The 22683-nt window shown below is 34.0% G+C and overlaps 1 protein-coding gene across 2 annotated transcripts in view; it reads right to left on the bottom strand.

Moving 5' to 3' along the window:
* shn (schnurri) overlaps positions 1–22683 on the bottom strand; it is a 162165-nt gene that overhangs the window by 39411 nt on the left and 100071 nt on the right. The window contains exon 1 of one of the 2 annotated variants that reach the window (XM_065513596.1): positions 250–445. The exons of the other annotated variant lie outside the window; for it this stretch is intronic. The gene's annotated coding sequence lies outside the window, so the exon portion shown is untranslated. Of the gene's footprint in view, positions 1–249; positions 446–22683 lie in introns of those variants that run through there. 2 annotated transcript variants of the gene reach the window in all.

The raw sequence follows: 22683 nt of genomic DNA on the forward strand, positions 1-22683 counted from the left end.
ACGACTCTACAGATCGTTCGTTCGTTCGCTGTATTGTTGTTGTTCTTTTTTTTTTTGTTGTTTTGACTTTTTCTGTTTGTTTTTAGTCTTAAAATTCACAGATTATTTTTAATGACGGTGTGTTTTTGTTGTTGTTGTTTTTATATTGTTGTTGATCTTTTAAATCATTTAAAAACTAAAAATAGATTCTTTTTTTTTTAAAGTCAATAAAATAAAAATTAAGAATATAACTAACTAACTAACACTCACTTGAATAATAGGGCAGATTGAAGAAATTATATTCCAGACATGATCAGCAGTAAGGAGTTTTTCTGATTTTTATTTAAACACTTTTAATTGAGTTACACATATTTTGTAATTACTTTTTAATTATTTGACTTTTTCCTGCCTTGTTTTATTTTGCATTAATTATTCTTTTTAATTATTTAATAACTTGATCAATAATTTTTTAACGTATTCAAATATACAAACGACACTGAAAATTATTATTATTTTTTGTTGTTGTCACGCTTGTATAAATTTATTTTTATTTATTATGAATTTTTTAAAATTTCTGTGTAATTTCTTATTAAAACTTTTTCTTAGAAATTCTTATTATACATTTTTTCTTATATTTTTATTATTTCATTTCATTGCCGCTTTATCTTCTCTCTTTTCTTTAATTATTTAAATTATAACACACATATTTCTTTTTCACAATAATAATAAAATTTTATAATAACAAAAAAAAAAAAACACGTCGGTCGCATTCTTACTATTCAATATTGTATATAAAAAGGCGTTTAAATTTATAATAGAAAATATTGAAAATTTTTTAAAAAAAAAATAAAAGAGCAAGCGAACGCGCGTTTTAGTTTCAAATTCAACACAGTGCCACTCAAAGTACGATCAACAACTGTTTGGATGTGCTACCGTAACAGTATTTGTTTCGATTATACTGCACACATAGATACACACACACTTATACTAACACTCGTACAAAAACATACAGATAACGTATGAACTGAAATGAATTGGTTGTCGTCGGTCTAGACGTCAGTCTGGCAGTCCCTCTTTGGCAACAACAAAATAAACCAAACAACCAACCAACAGGTCTATAAAGTTTAACTAAGCAGACAGACAGTCAGCCTTACAGACATCAGATTCGTTCATACACACACAGATACATATCCAAATATAAATAAACACAGATACCCAACAGAATCGAACAATCAAGCAGTTAAATCAAATAAACTACACTCAACTAAATTACCATAGTTGCCAGAGTTATTTTTTTTTTGGTTTTAAATCCCAAAAGAAAATTTTTTAATTAAAAAAATAAAACAATTGAGAGTGATATAATTAGCTATGCCGAATCTTATGTATTACCCTTCACTTAAGTATACTTTAAGATAAAGTTTGAAAAAAATTTTGAAGAACAAATTTTTTGGTGAAAAAAAATCTGGGGACAAATTTGTTGTCCTGATTTTCACCCACTGTCTGTCCGAATTTTTATGACGTTATAATCGCGGCTCTATAAGTCCGTGACTTTTTGAATTTCCCGCCTCTTAACTGAATGAGCACAACTGCTCCTCTCAACAGGCATATCTGTCAGTTGACTCTTGTCAAAATTTGAACAAGCTGTGTCATTTAGTTGGTGTTTGATAGCCATTGATAAGAAGAAGATGGAAAAAAGTGAATTCCGTGCTTGATCAATACTATGGGAACTCTGCACCACCAATTTCAATGGTAAAAAAGTGGTTTACTGAATTTCGTTGTGGCCGTACAAGCACGGAAGATGCCGAACGTTCTGGACGCTTAGTTAAGGACTCCACACCCGAAACAATTGAAAATAATCACAATATGGTGTTGGCCGATCGGAGATTGAAAATGGGAGAGATTGTGGAAGCCATAGGCATCTCACATGGCTCAGTGGTTTCAAATTTGAATGATTACTTGGGTATGAGAAAGCCTTCCGCAACATGGGTTTCGCGTTTGCTCACAATCGTTTGACAACTTGCCAAGGTGGGATGCAATTCTTAACAGGACAATGCAATAGTGCACACTTGTGCAGTTTCCATGACAAACATTCATTAATTGGGTTACGAATTTCTCCCTCATCCTCCCTATTCTCCGGATTTAGCCCCAAGTAACTATTTCTTGTTTCAAAACCTGTATAATTGTCTCGGCGGAAAGAGATTTGACTCCAACGTTGAAATCATCTCACAAAAAATATCTATTTTGATCTTATTTTTTTGGAAGGGATAAAAAAATTGGAGACATGTTTGGGGACAAGTTTGGGTTTGGGTAATACAAGGCAGGTTATGACAAGAGCCACTATCTAAGGTGTCGATATATCGCTACTCTTGTGTAACTGTATGTAGTCGTAAACAGAATGCTGTTCAGGCTCAGTGAGAAAGGCACCAAAGATGATGTAGTGCTCCTTATAAAAGTAAATTTATTCCAATGATAAATTAGCTCATGTCATCAGCTTTCGGCGTAGTACTATCTTCAGCCAAGGACAATTCCAAGGACTTCAGTCCTCTTTACCAGGAAATACAAACACACAGCTTTGGATGGATGGAGTCTAAGCCTTGTGGAAACATAATGCTGAGAGATGTGTTTGGAAACTTGTGCGGTGGAGATTGAAACGCACTTCTTTACTATATAAAAAGTGCTGAGACTAGCTAGTGTTGCGATCACTGAGACGATCCTCAGGTCAACCTGGAGACGATGTAGAAACACTTGTGACTGAAGCATGTCCGTACTGATAATACCACAATCCTACGTATCAAGGGCATGAATCGGATTATGTGTTAGCAACACTAAATTTTGAAGAAGAGAATACCGACCACAGAGAGATTATGCGATCTCAATATACTCCCATGATTTAAGGGTTTGAAAATTGTTTTTTAAAGATCTTAACTTTACTTTATCTTTTAGGTTTCCCAATATCTGGACCGGTTTTAAGCGAAAATTTACGCCATTGCGACAGTTATACTGGAATTCAATCTAGAGTCGTCGAGCTTTGATATCTACGAGAATAGCCGTGCAGCAATCAAGGCTGTGAGCTCAAATGTGGTGAAGTCAAAAAGTCTACATTCCTTAACCACGATGTCGATTGGTCCCGTGTGAAAAAAACGGCTGAGGAATGTTCAGTGATCGGTAGGTTTTAGGATAAATCAGGAATTTGGTTGCGATATCGAACATAATCTCAAAGACTCGGCACACTGGCGGTCTATAATTGCAATTAGTAGCAGTTTTTTCATAATCCTCTAGCAATTGAAGGCACCAATACTCTTAGTATGTACTCCATTAGACTCTTTGGCTCTTATAAGGGACTCAATTAGATTTCTTATACGTATAAGTACTGTTTGGATGAATAGGAGGAAGAATCGGTGCAACACCTTATATATGATTGCCCTGCACTACAGGAGCGCAGATTTATGGTAGACTAAGAAATCATGATCTGGAATGCTTTAGAAATGTATCACTGATGGATATAATCAGGCTAGTAGGACCCTCTTACAGATGGTTCTTACGAGAGCCACATGAATTGCAAATTAGTTCATTGGACATAAATGAAGGTTGGATCAGAACAGCCATGATCTCTTTTGTAAAATTTAAATATCATTCAAACTAAATGTCTTAGTTGGTTCAGAAAAAAAGTAGTTTACATATCATAAAATATAATTCTATAACTTACTCTAATTAAGCATCAAAAGAACATAACATACCTGTAAAGAAAAAAAATATATATCATTAATTTGTATTATTCAGTGCAATAATAAATTGGATTATATTCAAACATAAAAATAACACTAAAATAAACTAAAAATGTTTAGGGGTTCTCATTTAGCAATTCTATTTTAATGGAGAGTTCGGAAATCTTATAGTTTCTCCTCCCGAAATAGGACTTTTTGTCATAAATTTCTTTATAAATTTCCCCACAAATAAGACTCAATTCCGAAAATACTCAGGAAAAAAATTATTGAAATTTTTTAAGAAAAATATTTTGTAGGGCTTGACGAATAGACTTCCTTAACTTCCAAACAAAAACTTGTATGTTTAAAAAACATAGATGACAGTATTTCGCTTTAGTGGGATAGCATCCTAATTAGGTTAGGTTCCATGGGCAGCCACCTCACTTGTGTCCATTCAAAACTGATCCCATTGTGATATCCAAGAAGTAAACAGCAGGATACTTATTCGATATTCGTTGTTTTCAAGGTGAACCAACCAGATTCTCTGGCGAAGGAATGGATGCGTCTCAGATTCATCTTTGATAACTCATCTAAACACGAAAGGAAGTTTTATTTTGCTTCGAAAATGTCGAATTTTGTGCCAACAAAGGCTGAATGTTTTCGATCGGTTTCAACATTCGAGAGATGGTTTGTTCGTTTCAGAAGTGTTGATTTTGATACGGAAGACAAAGATCGCCCAGGCCAGCCAAAAAAAATTTAAAACCAGGAATTGGAGGCATTGCACCATGAAGATTATTGTCAAACTTAACAAGAGCTTGCAAAATCATTGAGAGCTACTCAAGCAGCAATTTCGAAACGTATGCAACCAGCTAGATTCATTCAAAAACAGGGAAATTGGGTATCATACGAATTGAAGCTGAGAGACCTTGAAAGACGATTTTGTATGTCTGAAAATCTACTTGAATGCTATAAAAGAAAATCATTATTGCACCGAATCATGAAAAATGGACCACTAAAATAATCCAAAGCTTAAGAGATCGTATGTGAAGCCCGGCCAAACAAATATCCATGGCGCTAAGGTAGTGCTCTGCATTTGCTGGGACCAAAAGGGTCTATCTATTATGAGCTTCTGAAATCTAGCCTGACCATCACAGGGATCCTGTACCAAACACAACTGATTCGTTTGAAGCGAGCATTGGCCGAAAAACAACCAGAATGAAACTGTAATATTCAATCATTACAACACTCGGACACATGTTGAAAACAATTAAAAATGAAGTTTGGTTGGGAAGTTTTGCCTCATCCGCTTTATAGTCCAGACCATGCCCCGTCCGACTTCTATTTGTTTCGATCGATGCAGAACGGATACGCTTTACTTCAGAACTGAGTATCCGAAATTGGTTTGATTCGTTCTTGACCTCAAAATGTTCTGACAAGGGAAGGAATCCATACACTTTTGGCTCTTAGTAGGAACTCGATTGGACAAGTCATTAAGCTTTGGTTTAATTAAAATTGTTTAGGTATCATGTTAATTAATTTAACCAAAGAATACCTCGATTTACCTTCGATCTGGTACCTCTGCTGCGATCAGAGACCAACTACATTTAACTAATAGATTGTGGTGTTTTGCTCTAGCTATTTAGCTGAGCACATTCAAACATATGTATGTAGAAACTAATAAATATAATTGTTGCATTAATACTCGTATTTAGTAGTTTGCGACTACGACGGCGACTACTTACTTGCGACTACGAACTTGTTATGTATTTATTTATTTTTTTTGCTCTAGACATTTAACAGTCGTTCATTGTCTTGTAGTCATTCAGTCAGTCCGTCACTCACTCACTAATTTACTCTGACAATCAGTTGTTGGCTGCTGCTGCTGCTGATGTTGTTGTAGTAGTGACTTTTAGCTATTTAATCAAACAGGCCATACAGTGATCAAACAAACAATATTATGCACATAGTATGTATGATGTCAAACACAAGTAGAGCTGCCACTCCTAAAAATATATTCCTAATTTTGCAGCAAAACTATATGATTAGCAGGATTGTATATTTTTTTAAGTACAATGAACTTTATACAGGATTTTAAATAAACCAAAATCCTACTTGCGTGAAAATGATCAACAATTTACATGCTTTAAGATAAGTCTTCAAAAGACCTTGAACCTGACACCCACCCTAGTTGTTTGTATACAGTTTTTAAATTATTTTAGAAATCTGCATAAACTTGCCAACGATTTTTTTTCTAAAGGGTCACAAAACAGTCGGGTTTGTTTGCATATTAAATACTTTCTATTTATTTAGGAATACAAAATATAGATACATGTTGTTTCCTGTATAACTAACTGTTGAATAATATGAATTGGGATTTCATACAATATTGTACATACATACATGCCTTTTATACAAACAACTTACGAGGTTTACTACTTATATTTTGAGATGAAACTTATGAAAACTTAGGTTTGAAATCTATACAGCTCATAAATCCATCAATTGTAGATTTTAAGTGCTCAAATAGGAATTCCCCCCCAAAACCGAAAAGTTTTTATATAAAAATTAAAAAAGAAATATGTAGAACAAATTTTAATTTCCCTCCCCCAAATGGTTGATCTGGATCCTCGTCTGTCCTAGGGGAATATGATTCCTCTTATGCAAATTTTCACACATATTTTGTAAATTTCCCACATCTTTGCACAAAAGTATTGACCCTCGTTCTAAATAAATAAATTTATTTATTAAACATATCAACAACGAACGAATATATCAACAGTTCAATTCTTATTGTCTTCAAACTAAATTGTCGTAAATGCTGTCGTTGTTTTCGTTCTTGCTAGTTAAGTGTCTTCGTTTTGGCTGATGTTTTATAAATTTTGTTGTTGTTGTTGATTTGTTTTGTATTCGTAATATTTTCAGTTTAACAGTTTGTTTTATATTTTTTGTTGTATGACTGGCTCTGACATGGGTATTCTTTAAAAGTAGACAGACGTATTGTCCATATGCACTAATAATAATACTGAACTTGGGGCGACATGTTGTAGACATTGTGTTGTCGCCGTTTTCTTTATACATCATCATATATACGAGTAAATATGTACATAATATTTAGTACAATACATACCCAGCAGTTCTAAAAGTAGTCATTCACTTTTAGACACTTGGCTTACACCAATTTGTATACTTCTGTGGCGGTAGGGAAAAACTAGGTAACTGCACTTTTTGAGAAAATTGAGGCAACACCAAAAATAGAAAGTGCATTTCATTTACTATGACTCAGTCAGATTGAAATTTTGATATAGTTTCTCAAGTTATTTTCATGTAAAAACCAGCATCGTGCTTTTTTTGAAAAACAAGGTAACTCCATAGTTTCTTAAAAAACAGAAAAACTAAAAGTTTAAAACGAAAACTAAGAGAGAAAGTGCAAAATAGAACAAATTCGGGTAAAATTTGGAACCTAAAAAGAAAAAAACTCGGGCCCTAACTCGTCTTTTTTTAATTCGAGATTTTTTTAACTAATTATGATATATGATCGGACCATTTATCGAAATAAACGAAAATCTGGACTTGCAAAAAAATACGAGTTAGGGCCTTTTTATATTAAGGCATTGATATAAAAGAATAAAAGGAAAAATATTTTTGGAAAGAATTGGGTAACTTCATTTTATCGTAAACCAAGTAAAAGAGCTATATTCGGCTGTTCGGAATCTTATATACCCTTCACCAAATTATACTTCAAAATAAAAATTTTAAATATTTTTAGGTAAACAAAATTTTTTTTTCAAAGTTGTTTTTTTAATTTTTTTTGAAACATTTTTTTTTCCGAACTGTTTTTTTTTTTAATTTTTTTTTGTTTTTTCAATAATTTTTTTAATATTTAGCGGAAAAAAAACTTTCGGTGAAAATAAAAAATTTGGATTAAAAAATATTTTTTCCGATTTTGACACATTGTAGGTCCAAAAAAATAGAATTAAGTGGTAGGGAAGATTAGCTAAACCCAGACCGTGCTCCGTCCGCAGAACGCACTCTCTGGGATACGCTGGAACAGAGTAACCGAAATTGGCTTGATTCGTTCTTGGCCTCAAAATATGTGCAGTCATTTTAGATCGGAATCCATATGTTGCCAGAAAGATGGGGAAAAGGTCATAGCTGACAATGAACTATACTTTGAATAAATTTATATTGTACAAATATTTTAAAATAAAAGCTAAAAATTTGAAAAAATCCCGAATTTTTAATTCATACACCCAATATTATTTAGGGACTAGTTATTTTAAGTACTTACGCCAAGTAATCTCCAGTTGGTCAATGTTATTGATTAAATCCTTAGCAGACAAAATTTAAGTAGATTTTAAAGGTTTATATATTTGATATCAGAGGACTGTTATTTGACTTATTGCAATCAATATCGCAAAGCACAGTGGTTGTATATTCTATATAGTCCCGAAGAAATTTTTTTTCTATCAAAGAAAAAATATATGGGCTTTATTGGGAAAAAATGTAAAAATACGGTCTTTTTTACAAGTTCCAACTTAGGATGCGTATAACTTTTTAGTTTTTTTTATTTTATTTAGAATTTTATCGCCAATATAACTGATATTTTAAAAAAATGTCTGCCCTCCGTAGGCCCGCCATATCTATAAAACCATAGAAAGATCGAGCAAAATAAAAAAAATAAATAAACCTGAATATCTCTTCTACTAATAGAGATAACCTACACTTGTAAGCATATTTTTTGCAGATCTTCTCAAGGACTATTTATATTCAAAACTTCAGCTCATTCGGATCATAAATGGATTTTTGGAGATTTTTTTAAAAAATATGAGACCCGAGGTGACCAACTTTGAGGGGCTACGTACTTGCCCCCATTAGCGCTAGGAAGCTGAACGAACGTAAATCAACTCGAAAACACCTCAGCTCAAACCATGTAAAATTTCGTAATAATATCTCCAATAGTTCCCAAGATATCGAATTATTTCCAAAAAAAAAGTTTCTAAACCAATGTGCAAAGTGCCAATTGGATTGGACTGTCTCTGTGTGTTCCCTTAGAATGAGTAGCAACTAAGAACAGGCTGTTAGACTGTCTCTTTGTAGATGATATCTGGTTGGTTGAAGATTACTAAAAGCTATCATTAAATGGACTGTCTCTTTCTAGATGCTTCTATGTGTTAAATTCTTTGGACTAGTCATCAGAAGGCATCGGCGGTTGGAGTTGGCGGCGGCTCAAATCCAAAAAACTATACCAGGTTATTGTTTGAATATAACAAGTAAGAAAGTATGGTCGGCCAAGCCCGACCATATAATACCCTACACTAAGTAAAAGAGAAAAAATATTTTTCTTTTAAAATTTCAATAATTTATATTTTTGAGTGATTTTCGGAAGTGGGCCTTATATGGGGGCTATGACCAATTATGGACCGATCACCATGAAATTAGGCCGTGTGATTTATGTCTATATTAAAGTTAAGTATGTTGAATTTTGTGTGTGTACCAACATTTTTAAGCGATTTATGCACGTTAGAGTGATTTTCGGAAGCGGGTCTATATGGGAGCTATGACTAATTATGGACCGATCGTAACAAAATTTGGTGACATGAATTTTGTGTATATAAAACTTATTTGGAGCGGAATTTGTGGAGATACATATATAAATTAAACATTTATGACCGATAAAGTCCAATTTCGGGAGGACATTTGTATGGGGGCTAGGTGAAATAGTGGACCGATTTCTGCCAGTTTCAATAGGCTTGGTCCTTGATCCGAAAAAATAATATGTACCAAATTTGATCGAAATATCTTCAAAATTGCGACCTGTACTCTGCGCACAAGGTTTACATGGACAGCCAGCCAGCCAACCGACCAGACGGACGGACGGATATCGTTTAATCGACTCAGAAAGTGATTCTAAGTCGATCGGTATACTTTAAGGTGGGTGTTTGACTAATATTTTTGGGCGTTACAAACAGCTGCACAAACGCATTATACCCTCCCCACTATGGTGGTGTAGGGTATAAAAAAAAACAAAAGACAAGTGCACATTCATATTTATCACAATAAGTAAATTGTTTGTCTCTTTACACATATTTACCGTTATAACGGGAGAATTAAGCAAATAATGCAGCATTACATACATTTAACATACCCCGCCTAAAGACAGCCTTGCTGGATGTAGGGGTCATTTGACGCAAATGTTAAAATAATTAGTCACAGAGCTAATTCTGCAACCAGTCAGTGGTGACCCTAAATTATATGTAAAATCGAACTAGTGATTTTACAGTCTCCCAGAACTGCTGGGCACTTACACAAAAATACACGACTTATTGGCATATGGATGGAATTGTACGAATCTATAGTAAGTAAAGAAGAGCAAGTAGTGTTACCAGTTACTTTTTGGGGCTACATTAAGGAAATTGATTTAGTTTTTTTATTCGCAGATTCTGGCATCCCAGTCTACAAACAGTTTAGGTATAAAGTAGAGTGCATTCGTATTGTTTTTTTGTGTAATTATCTACTTGAGGGTGTGTGTGTTTGTCACACTATAAATGTCTAAAGTAATTGTTGTTGCCATGCCTGGGTATAACAACCAACTAAGAGGGAATTCCTTCATATATTGTTGAGTTCAATGATAAAATATGTTTAAAATACGAACAAGACACACAGTTAAATAATAGTCATGGGAATTTTCGTTGATAATCCAACATATAATTTTCATGCGTTCTTTTTTTTTGTTGTTGTTTGTTTATTTTCACACAATTTTCCGAATTCTATTTCTCAAAATTTGTTTTGAAAACCCTACAGATTCATTGGTTTGAGAAAATGTCATTTGATTGTTATTTTTTTTGTTCCTTAAATGAGACTTATTGACGTTTATGTAGTACTTATGTACAAACAGTGGTTGACAATACAATGAAAACTTTTTCAAATATTCAATTAATAGGTTAAAATTCTAAAAAAAATTATAATTTTGAGTCCGTATTTTGCGAACTACAATTTCCCATAGGTTTTGAGATCTGCAGGACACTTTAAAACACGTAGCTCATTAAATTGTTACCACTCAGTTACAATCCTAGAAGTGTGTCATTGTCGTGCTGGAATCTCCAAGCTAAGGGCATACTTTCCTCAGCGTATATATTGGGTGTATGACTTAAAAATGTGGGATTTACAATATATGGCGTGTCTTTGTCATTTTGAAGGCTATATATCTGTCATTTATTCTCACTTAGTTATTGAACATTATAGTGTAAACAACGAATTTTGTGGCAACAAAGCGTCATATGCGGGAAGTTTTGCTTTACTTCCTTAATTTGCATTAACAAGCAGCATGGAGTTAAGCACAATGTTTGCGGCTATGATGGAAAAAATGGAAACGAAACTTCATGAAACATCTAGAGCCAACAATGAGAAGCTGTTAGCTGAAGTTCAAGATATTTCTAGAGTCAACAAAGAGTGACTTCTTGCTGAAGTTTAGGAAACTTCTAGAGTCAACAACGAGAAACTTCTTGCTGAAGTTAATGATGACACTAAAATAACGTAAATGAAATTTCAAGAAACTTCTAGTGCGATGGACGAGAAACTTCAGCAAATTTCGCAAGTTATAAACAGCAGAGTGGATTGAATTGAGAAAAAGGTGCCCGACTTAGACAGCTGTCTAGAAATACAAGCCGTAGACGTCAATAAAAAAGGTGTAGAAATACAAGTCGACACAGAACTATCTCACACTTAGAGAATGGTATCGATAGAAAACTACATGAACTTGAAATAAATGTAAATAATTCTCAATTAATCCAGAAGCATCTAGTAGAATAATGGCTCCTAGTTTTGATGGCAGAACACCATTTAATGTTTTCAAGTTCCAGTTTGATACAGTTGCCAAGAGAAACTTATGGAGTGATGAAGAAAAAACTATAGAATTGAGTTTGGCCTTGAAAGGAAATACAGCAGTAGTTCTTGAAAGTGTGTCAGCGAGCAACAGAAATTATTATGATGACATAATGTAGGCGCTACCATGTAAGTACGGTGGCGAATATAAAAAGGAATTATACCGAATGGAATTGCCTGGTATAGTGCAGAAGACCAATGAGACGCTACAGTATTTTGCGTTGGAAATCTATTTTGGACCATATCAAGATAGAGGCATTTGTTAATGGCATTCGCGATCCTATAATAAAACGTGCGGTTTGTGCCACACCTAAACCATCATTAATTCGCGCTAACAGAAACATAGCCAACGAATTAAAAGAGACAGTTTTAAAGGCTTTAAGTAAGAAACAAAGTAAAGCCAAAACTAACCTCGCAGTTTCGCACCAAGCACCAAGAAAGCTAACCAGATGTGTTTCACAACCAAGAAACAACCAGCATGCGAAGTATCAAGAATTACAAGAGCCACCTTTAAAACGAGCTAGCACTGAGAGACAAAATCTAACACCCACACCTGAAGTCCCTACCATAATGCAGCAGAAAAAGAAAAATCTTACTGCTAGTCGGTACAACAACGGTCAGAAACACATGTTTACTATAGACACAGGAGTTTCGCAGTCTATCATTAGATCAGATTTAGTAAAGCAAACAATTGAACCAATTTGCAATGTAAGTCTATGCACCGCTACTGGACAGCCTGTCACTGTCCATGGTAAAGTAAATGTGAAACTAACTATTGGTGGCATTAGCGGAAATCAAATCTTTGTTGTTGCCGATATTGTGGACGAAGTAATCATTGGTGCAGACTTCATGATTAGTCACAGCATTACTTTTGATATGGGTCAAAAAGTCATGAATTGGCAAAATGTTGAAATACCCCTTGACGTCGGATATGAGAGCAAGTCTCAAGTAAGAAAGCAGGAGGATTGTATAGACAATAGTTTGTGGGTGTTGGAACTAGCAGATGTGAAAAGTGGTGATGACAATGGAGGTCATCGTTGAACAGTGCGACGATGGAGTGGTTTCTGTGGGGCTGCTTGATCTGTATGAAGAGGTTGTCGGATCAGGTTCCAAGATGGGAGAATATGCTCCAGTAGAGGCAGTGAACAATTGTGAAGAAAATACTGCCAACGAATTCACCGAAGAACAGAAATGAATTCGTTAAGAGACGAATTAACCCTCTAACCTGCAAAAAAAAATCACACACAAAATTTCACGTGTTAAAATTCACAAAACAGCTGACATAACAAAAACTAGGTCAGAATGCATTTCAACCAAGGCGAATTTATACAAGGTGGAGTCAGTCAAACAGCTGATAATTTTTTTTCGCTTTTTGGTTCTAACAACTGTCAAAGCTTGTTTTTATATTTAAATATCTACATATTCTAAGCTTTTTAACAAAATATTTATTGTTTCCATAAATAAGTAAAGCCCTCACTATTCAATTATCTACACTATATTAAGTTTAAATACTTATTTGTTGAATTTTTCATTTTGGTTTTTTGACATTTGTTAAGACCAATCGTTGTTTTTGTAGAACTGACACCACCTTGTATGAATTCGCCTTGATTTCGACCTTGGAGAGAAATGTTATCAAAATTATAATTACTTTTTGAGATAATTGATGTTTTGTAATGAATGCCTTGAAGCACTCTTGCGGGTTAGAGGGTTAAAATGACCAACGACCAAAAGAAGGCCAGATATTATAGAGCAGCGAATTCTGAAGACCCGCTAGTACGACTATATAACCTACAATGTAATAAAGGTTTGTCTTCCAATCTACAAACTTACTGGGAAGGAGCATAGTAGATTTGAATTTATCTTAGAAATATGTATACTTTAAATATTTGGTAAATGGTTTTGAAAACTGAAATTACAGAACATAGTTTCCAAATCAAAGTTTCAGTTGTATTGTCAGCCACTGTATATTTTATGTTCATACTCTTTTATATATCAATTGAATTTAATTGAACTGGTTCAGGGGTTAATTTTTTGCTAATAAGGTAGCGAACTCAAATGAACAAAACAAAATATTAGTATGATTTTTAAAGATTTATATAACAGAAATATTGGAACTTTAAATTAAAGTACGAGAATATACTTTAAATCGAAATAATTGAGACTGGTCTCAAAGGCTTTCTGAGTTACATTATTTTTGAAAAATTAACGGTTTTAGAATCTTTTCATCATTACATCACTCATATTTATTAGCAGTTATTTTCAGTAAAAGATCAGTTCCTCTATGTGGCGCTAATTTTTTAATTTAATTTGCAATAACATTTGTTTTTTTTTGTCAAGTCATTTTGCAGATTAAAATCGAATGATATCGAAAAAGTGGAATAAATTAAATTTTAAATGGATTTTAATATTCAAAGCAAATAAAAAGAAAATTAGCATTTAATTTTTATTAAACTGTTGTATAAATTTTAAAGTACATACACATTTACCTACCTACATACATATATGCATACATGTATCTAGCTAAGTAAGTAGGTATACATACAAACTCATAAACATGTCACGACAAAAATACAAAAAAAATCAGCAACAAACGAAGAAAGAAAAACAAACAAACAAATCAACAATAGAGTGCATATTTTAAACACCGACAAAGTGACGACATTTCATGTTGAAAATGATCAGTTGATCGTGGATTTCAATGACACAGCAGCAGCAGCAGACAACCACTAACACATTAACAAAATCTCAAATACAATACAGCACAATGGCACCTTAACGCAACACCCCCTCTAGCAGATTTATACATATATATCTAGCTTTAAAACCTCCTCTCTCTCTCTGATCTTGCGTCCCTCAAATTGTTGTCTTAAGCCACAAATTGCAATACTGGCAAACCATTGATTAACTTGGCCAGAGTATATATATTTTGTTTTTATTAACATTGGCTTTCTGTCTGTATTAAACGAATAGATATGTATGAGTGTTTTAAGTTTTTTTTTGTTTGTTTTGCTCTAATGAAGATCATGAATCAATAAAAACCAGTTTTCTGTTGTGTTGTTTTTGAATCCGCGTATTTGTATGTTCAGTAGCTTAAGGCAACCACCGAACGAACGACCAGCCAGCCAAACAACCAGCCAAACCTCCATCACTATCCACCATTCAAAAACAACAATGATCATTTGATCATTAATGATGATCATCATTTAACAAAGTCATGACTAAATGAAAAAAAACAAGTAAGAGTGCTATATTCGGCTGTGCCGAATCTTATATACCCTTCACCAAATTATACTTCAAAATTTTAAATATTTTTATGTAAACAAAATTTAATTTTTTTTAGTTGTTTTTTTTACATTTTTTGGAAAAAAATTTATTTTAATTTTTTTTTTTTTAAATTTAAATTTTTTTTTTTTTTTAATTTAAAATTTTTTTTTTTTAAATTTTAAAAATTTTTTTTTGGTTTTTTAAATTTTTTTTTTTTTGAAAAAAAAAATTCGGGTTAAAATTTTTTTTCCCGATTTTGACCCATTGTAGGTCCAACTTAATATGGTCTTATATACGTCGTTGCAAATTTCTTTGAAATATCTATCATTAGATATCCATATTGTCTATATTAATGTCTTAGTAATCCAGATATAGGTCAAAAATTGGTCAAAAATCGAGGTTGTCTTGGTTTTTTCCTCATATCTCAGCCATTTGTGGACCGATTTTGCTGATTTTAAATAGCAAAATTCTCGAAAGCATGTCTGACAGAATTATTGAAGATTTGGATCCCGAAGATATCTGGGGTCTTCAGAAAACTGATTTCAACAGACAGACAGACGGACAGACAGACAGACAGACAGACAGACAGACGGACATGGCTTAATCGACTCCGCTATCTATAAGGATCCAGAATATATATACTTTATAGGGTCGGAAATGAAAAATGTAGAAATTACAAACGGAATGACAAACTTATATATACCCTTCTCACGAAGCTGAAGGGTATAAAAATATACACAACATATAAAACGGTTTGACGAACCGGCAAAATAAGAAAGAAAGACGGTATAAATGCTACAAAATAAAAGTATAAAAAAGCAGCTCACAAATGTATAAAAAAACGACCATCATCACACATAAAAAGACGTAGCAATAGACAGACAAACATACATTCATACTCATATAACTTACACGATCCTCATTGTACGTGATCAAACTTTAACAACAAACCCAAGAAGAGCCTGAAAAAACTAAAACTAACAACAACAAAAAGTGGTTCGATGACATTACACATGACACAACAATTCCGTAAGAAGCATAAGAAAATAAAAGCACAAACTACTAACATTTTTTTGCACAATGGGTCCGGAATTTTTATAAAAAATACTAATGAACTGATATCAGGGTCAGTTTAATCGTCCAACATAAATAGAAATTCAATTGCGAAAAGGCAGTTTTGAAAGTTTCGTTTAAAATTTTTGTTTTTTATAACTCAAAATTCAAGATTGGAATTTACGGCCAATCAAATTCAACAACATGGTTCGGATTTTGGGCTAAAGACATTATTTGGACCATACTTCTTTGAAAATTGTGTTGATTGTGTTCGATATCGCAACATGGTAACGGAGTTGTGAAAATAGAAAACAAACTAAACTGTATTCATTATTAACAATGGAAACTTAGGTTTCTGGACTCTTTAGTGGCTCAGTATTTTATTGAATATCTATTATTTTTTATTACTGCTTCACAGCGACGTTGCATTGGACTAATTAAGGAAAACATTGTCTTCTTTGAAATATTTTGACATTCCCCTATAACCGCATCTGGCTTCTTCTGTAGCCTTATCTTGGTATCATTCCAATGGTTTCTGTATGCTGAAACGTCCAGATGGTATGTAAACTGAACAACTACCAAAGTTCTACAAACTAATTAGTCTCTGCTCGTTTTTCTTGAAAACGATGGAGAAACTACTAGATAGTTGGTATGGTATGGTATTCAGGCAGCCGTCCAAAACTATGATTTCTTTCAGCTCACTTGGGTCCAATAAACGTTCCCTTTGTGATACCTGAAAGGAGATCACAAAGAAGAAAAAGGGAAACAGAAGTTAAAGAAAAGGGAAATCTATAGATTGAGTTATAGTGAAGTTAACAAGAGTAGAGTATAGAGAAGTGAGAAGAGGGGGGAGAGGAGAGGGGTTAAGAATTCAAAGAATTCGAAAAACGCAGACCATCATTGGATGGTTGCTGGGTCCCTAAGAGGTAAAGTTTGCGTAACCGGTCTTATCAACCATCCGCTTTACCTGATAAAGGCTATACACCTTAGTTCTTTCACAGATAACCGGGAGAGGGTACTGAAGAATCTCTCACCTAAGAGCCTAGCATGTAGATCACCCAGTGCCGGGCAGTTACATAAGAAGTGTAGGATGGTTTCCTCCTCTTCCTCGTTCTGACAACTTCTACAGAAGTCATGATAAGGTAACCCAAGTGTTGCGGCATGAGTACCGAAATGGGTGCACCGATAGATTAGTCGATAGTGTGCTGGACTATTAATCTGAGGGTTGCGGGTTCGATTCCCATCAGAGACTCTGGGTGTATCTGCAGACAAGATAAACGCTTCGCAGTTTGTGTTTGTTTTTTTTTTTTTTTAAAAAAAGTGCAGTGTCCGGTAATCATCGCCACCAGGTTGCTCAGTCGTATTCCTTGTAACCGAAGTAGATACGACGTGCGTTTACAGTCCAACGCAGGCCATATCATCCTCGTAGTGGCACAAGTGGGTTCATTACCCCACCTTGCTTGGGCTACTCGATAGTTACATAAGAGAAACCTATCTTTTGAAGTTTCCTGTTTGCTTATTAACCTGGTAAATCTATGGTGACAGCAATTCATCATGTGTCGAATCTAATCGAAAAGGCTTTTATTGACATTCAGGGAGCCTTCGACGATAGCACTGTATAGGAAAGGGGTTCCGTACATTATAACGAAATGGATATTGGAAATGCTTTCATCGAGAGTTATTATGTTGGACCAAGGAGGATCATCGCAAACCATACGCGCAACTAGGGGATGTCCACAAGGTGGTGTATTATCACATAACAACTTAGGATTCCGCAAATATGATTACGCCGACGACTTAGAAATTTATGTTACTAGGTGGGATGACGTAATGATCGGATAGGATGCAGATTGCTCTAAATATTACTATCAAGCTTGGAAAGAGGTTTGACCATGAACCCAGCCAAGACAATTCATGTACCATAGAGCCTCCATGATACACTCCTCTTGGTTGGTTTACGTAGTAGTTAACTACGTGCGAACAATCAAGTAGAGTCGAAGGTACCCCGTTTTGATAACACTCCTCTTGAGTGGCTCACATATAGGGCTTTCTAAGGAGATAAAATATCTTGGGGTTACACTTGATAAGACCCTCACTTGGAATTGTTACATATCCAAAACTATCAAAAAAGCTATTAGCCTGTCAACGACTTTTTGGTAAAACGTGGGGGTGATAAGGCCAAAAATGCCACCTTGGTATGGTGGAATAAAGTTTAACAGATCACTGCGATATCATTACTTGATAAGGTCTTTCGCCTCATCTGTATTTATATAACTGGGTCCACGAGGTTGTGTCCCTCTTGGTTCTGGGCAATCCTACACAGCCCACCTTTACATATATTGATATATCCATTATAATTCCGAGTAATCTGGTTGGCCTAGTATTGCAGTATCAGACTATATGTCACTGACTTTGTTGTTACAATAGGAAGTTTGGGGTCCTTATACCTGAAAGGGATAAGTGGATAAATGGGACATGGTGACAGGATAATGCCGATCAATTGTGGTTTACAGATGGTTCCAAACAAGCTAATGGTGACACTGGGACTGGTATTTATGGCCTGAATTTTCAAAGAGGTAAATCTCCCATCAATATTTCAGGCGGAAATTTACGCCATCCTTATATGCTCTAATGAATGTTTAAGAAGGTGATTAAGGAAAACATACTGGGATATTTGTTATGTCGGATAGCAAGGCTGCTCTAAGATGAACTCACCTTGTGCTGGGTACCTGGCCATGAAGGCCACGCTGGTAATGAAGGTGCTGATTGTTCTCTGTTCTCTGGCATCCTACGGGGTTACACTATGGAGCAAATTCATTCTTGGGTTCAATCGGAATTTGCCTTATTTAGGTGTAATTTACCAGGACTTGGACAATCCAAACGGTTCATTACTCTGTCCAAACGTAGAACTCAATTGCTGCTATTGCTCGAAAAGGATGACTTGAGAATACTTGCTGGATTATTCACTGGGCACTGTGGTTTTAGGTATCACCAATCTATTTTAGGTAATGTTGAGAATGAAGAGTGTAGGTTTTGTGAACTTCATGCTGAAACCTCTTAATATGTTCTATGCGACTGTTCAATGCTGGCAATGTGCAGAATAAAATGGCTCGGAAGGTCCTTTACGGCCCCGGGGGATGTATTTAATATCTCATCAAATAGAATATTTGGCTTCATACGCTTTGTGTCGCAGTGCGTGAAGTCTCGCTTATAATAACTATAATAAACTGTTGTATATAATTGTTACAATTTTTAAACTACTCATCGCTTTTATTTCCAATTAGAACAATCCGGATTATTTAAAGGAAATATACCACCGTTTTTAAAAGGTAAAAACGTAACAATACCTGGTAAATTTGAATTTATCTTATGTTTTTGAAAACTGAAATTACTAAAGACAGATTTCAAAAAAAAGTTTCCAATGTATTCGGCCCCACTGTAAACTATAAAACACCTTAATTTTAAGTCAATTGTTTATGTTTTCTGTGCCATAGTGCAACAATTTGGCGTCAAATTGTTATTTCTTTAACATTTTTTTTCTTGCCTCTGAACATTTTATTTTTAAATCAACCAAATACTCATTCACATGTGAATGATTGTAGTGTTGCCAAGTGCCAACCACCAAACTTTCAATATTTAAATGAAACCAGTAAGAATATTATATTCAGCTGTGATGAACCCACCAACAAACCATTAAATTTCGGTGATTTTTGGATTCTACCCGTCATTGTACAGAGCAACGGTTATGGGATGTACGGATGGTTTCTGTTTGACGGATTTTGTCTAGTTTCAAATGAACAGATAATATTTGCATCCCCCTGGCCTTATCGTAAAAACGATATGCTGATCTTTACGATAAACGTTGGCCAGGAGCCGAATTACCGCATTCGATATCGAGTAAAATTGATCGTTATCGTAAGTTGATTCGATATCGATCAAGAAATTTAATATAATTTCGATATCGAAATTCACATATTGTGAAAATTGGGCTAATTTATGTTTAGATTCCCCACTAGCCATTTAAAATAACTATAAACTGGGCAACACTGCAACGATCACTAACAGTGGTGATCACTATTTTAAATATTTAAACAACTTCAACCACAACAACAACGATGATCACAATGAATTGGAAAAAAAAACTCACTGTTGTATAAAAAAAGCACTTGCTTTATAGAAGAAAAAAAATATATAAATAAGATTCGAACTAACAACAATAAAAACAATACTCGTCGTATAATAATAACAAGTCTAGCAGTTTGATTTTTTTTTTGTTCATTTCGTTGCTACATCAAAATTGAGGGAATCTCGCCTAAGTGGCGACTTTTTCATCATACAAAAATACCAACTAAACAACCAACAGATCCAATATAACACACATAGATACAAAAATACACACATCCATCTATATGTATTAATGTGCGAGTATCTGTTGGTTTTTTACGACTGTATAAAAAAAATACAATATTGTATGTATAAATCAGTTTGTTGTTGTTGTTTTTGTTTTAACACATTCTCTTTCGTATGCACACGAAGTGACTGAGTGTGTTCGTTTGTACTGTATAACAACAACAACGACAACAACAATAATAATAATGATAATAGTACAAGTAGTAATAATGAAAACAAAAACACCAACAGCAACAACTACAAAAACGAGATTTTTATAGCAGAAGATCACTCAGACTTACGTCGCCACTAAAAGACAACAAAAACTAAAGAAGAAAAAAAAAATAAAGTTTAGCATGTTGGCCGTCCGTCCTTTCAACTGGCAAACGACAACAAGATTTATATTGTTGTATGATACATACGTACGTATTGCCTGTTATTGTTGTTAATCTATTTATCTATCTATCTAGCTATGTAGCTGGCAAGCTAGCAAACAATCTAGCTACAAAGCAAAACTGTTTAAATAGATTGGCTGTTAGCTGTACGAGTTAAATACTACATTCAAACATTCATACAATATGGATCTGTAGAAAGATATCTGTTTATTTAATATTTATTTATGTCTGTGTATGGTTTTCTGACTGACTGACTGTCTGTTTGTCAGTCAGTCAGTCTGTTTCTCTATATAGTTTTTGCTTTTTATATTTTATTCAGTAGTATTTATACAATAAATATTTTATATTCGATGAGTGTTCATGTGTATGGGTGATTAGTGATAGATAGGGGTTTCCGCCACTGATATACACTCAACAATTTATTTATTTATTTATTTAAATAGTTTGTCTTGTGCTAAACCAATTTTAATTAATCTATTTAATGATTTTTTTTCTTTTAATTAATCTTTTAAATGAAATCAAAACATTACGAATTCGATACTGTTACTAATCATCAGTATATTTTTAAAGGCCACTTGAATAAGAAATTGGCAAATTTTTAGCAACATTTCTAAATCCCATTAACTGTAAGGGTATATGAGGAAAATCAAAAATTTTGGCTAATCGTTGAAACTGAAAAACAAATTAGAGTCACTAGATTTTGGACATTTATAAATAATTATGGTAATAGGTACTGAAAATGGCTGAAAATTTCAAGATGGTTACAAATGAAATTAAAATTTAACGATTTTTAAATTTTTTTATTTTTCTATTGCTGTATGACTTAAACTTTAACTGATATCGTGGGGTCAAAATGAACCACAACATTAAAAAAATTACTTAATAACAAAAGGCTACTATGTATTTATATAAAAAAAAAATCAGTTCTGGTTCAGTTCTAGTTCAGTTCTAGTTCAGTTCTAGTTCAGTTCTAGTTCAGTTCTAGTTCAGTTCTAGTTCAGTTCTAGTTCAGTTCTAGTTCAGTTCTAGTTCAGTTCTAGTTCAGTTCTAGTTCAGTTCTAGTTCAGTTCTAGTTCAGTTCTAGTTCAGTTCTAGTTCAGTTCTAGTTCAGTTCTAGTTCAGTTCTAGTTCAGTTCTAGTTCAGTTCTAGTTCAGTTCTAGTTCAGTTCTAGTTCAGTTCTAGTTCAGTTCTAGTTCAGTTCTAGTTCAGTTCTAGTTCAGTTCTAGTTCAGTTCTAGTTCAGTTCTAGTTCAGTTCTAGTTCAGTTCTAGTTCAGTTCTAGTTCAGTTCTAGTTCAGTTCTAGTTCAGTTCTAGTTCAGTTCTAGTTCAGTTCTAGTTCAGTTCTAGTTCAGTTCTAGTTCAGTTCTAGTTCAGTTCTAGTTCAGTTCTAGTTCAGTTCTAGTTCAGTTCTAGTTCAGTTCTAGTTCAGTTCTAGTTCAGTTCTAGTTCAGTTCTAGTTCAGTTCTAGTTCAGTTCTAGTTCAGTTCTAGTTCAGTTCTAGTTCAGTTCTAGTTCAGTTCTAGTTCAGTTCTAGTTCAGTTCTAGTTCAGTTCTAGTTCAGTTCTAGTTCAGTTCTAGTTCAGTTCTAGTTCAGTTCTAGTTCAGTTCTAGTTCAGTTCTAGTTCAGTTCTAGTTCAGTTCTAGTTCAGTTCTAGTTCAGTTCTAGTTCAGTTCTAGTTCAGTTCTAGTTCAGTTCTAGTTCAGTTCTAGTTCAGTTCTAGTTCAGTTCTAGTTCAGTTCTAGTTCAGTTCTAGTTCAGTTCTAGTTCAGTTCTAGTTCAGTTCTAGTTCAGTTCTAGTTCAGTTCTAGTTCAGTTCTAGTTCAGTTCTAGTTCAGTTCTAGTTCAGTTCTAGTTCAGTTCTAGTTCAGTTCTAGTTCAGTTCTAGTTCAGTTCTAGTTCAGTTCTAGTTCAGTTCTAGTTCAGTTCTAGTTCAGTTCTAGTTCAGTTCTAGTTCAGTTCTAGTTCAGTTCTAGTTCAGTTCTAGTTCAGTTCTAGTTCAGTTCTAGTTCAGTTCTA

Source organism: Calliphora vicina, chromosome 5 (assembly GCF_958450345.1).
Source record: "Calliphora vicina chromosome 5, idCalVici1.1, whole genome shotgun sequence".
Taxonomy (NCBI): Eukaryota; Metazoa; Arthropoda; class Insecta; order Diptera; family Calliphoridae; genus Calliphora; species Calliphora vicina.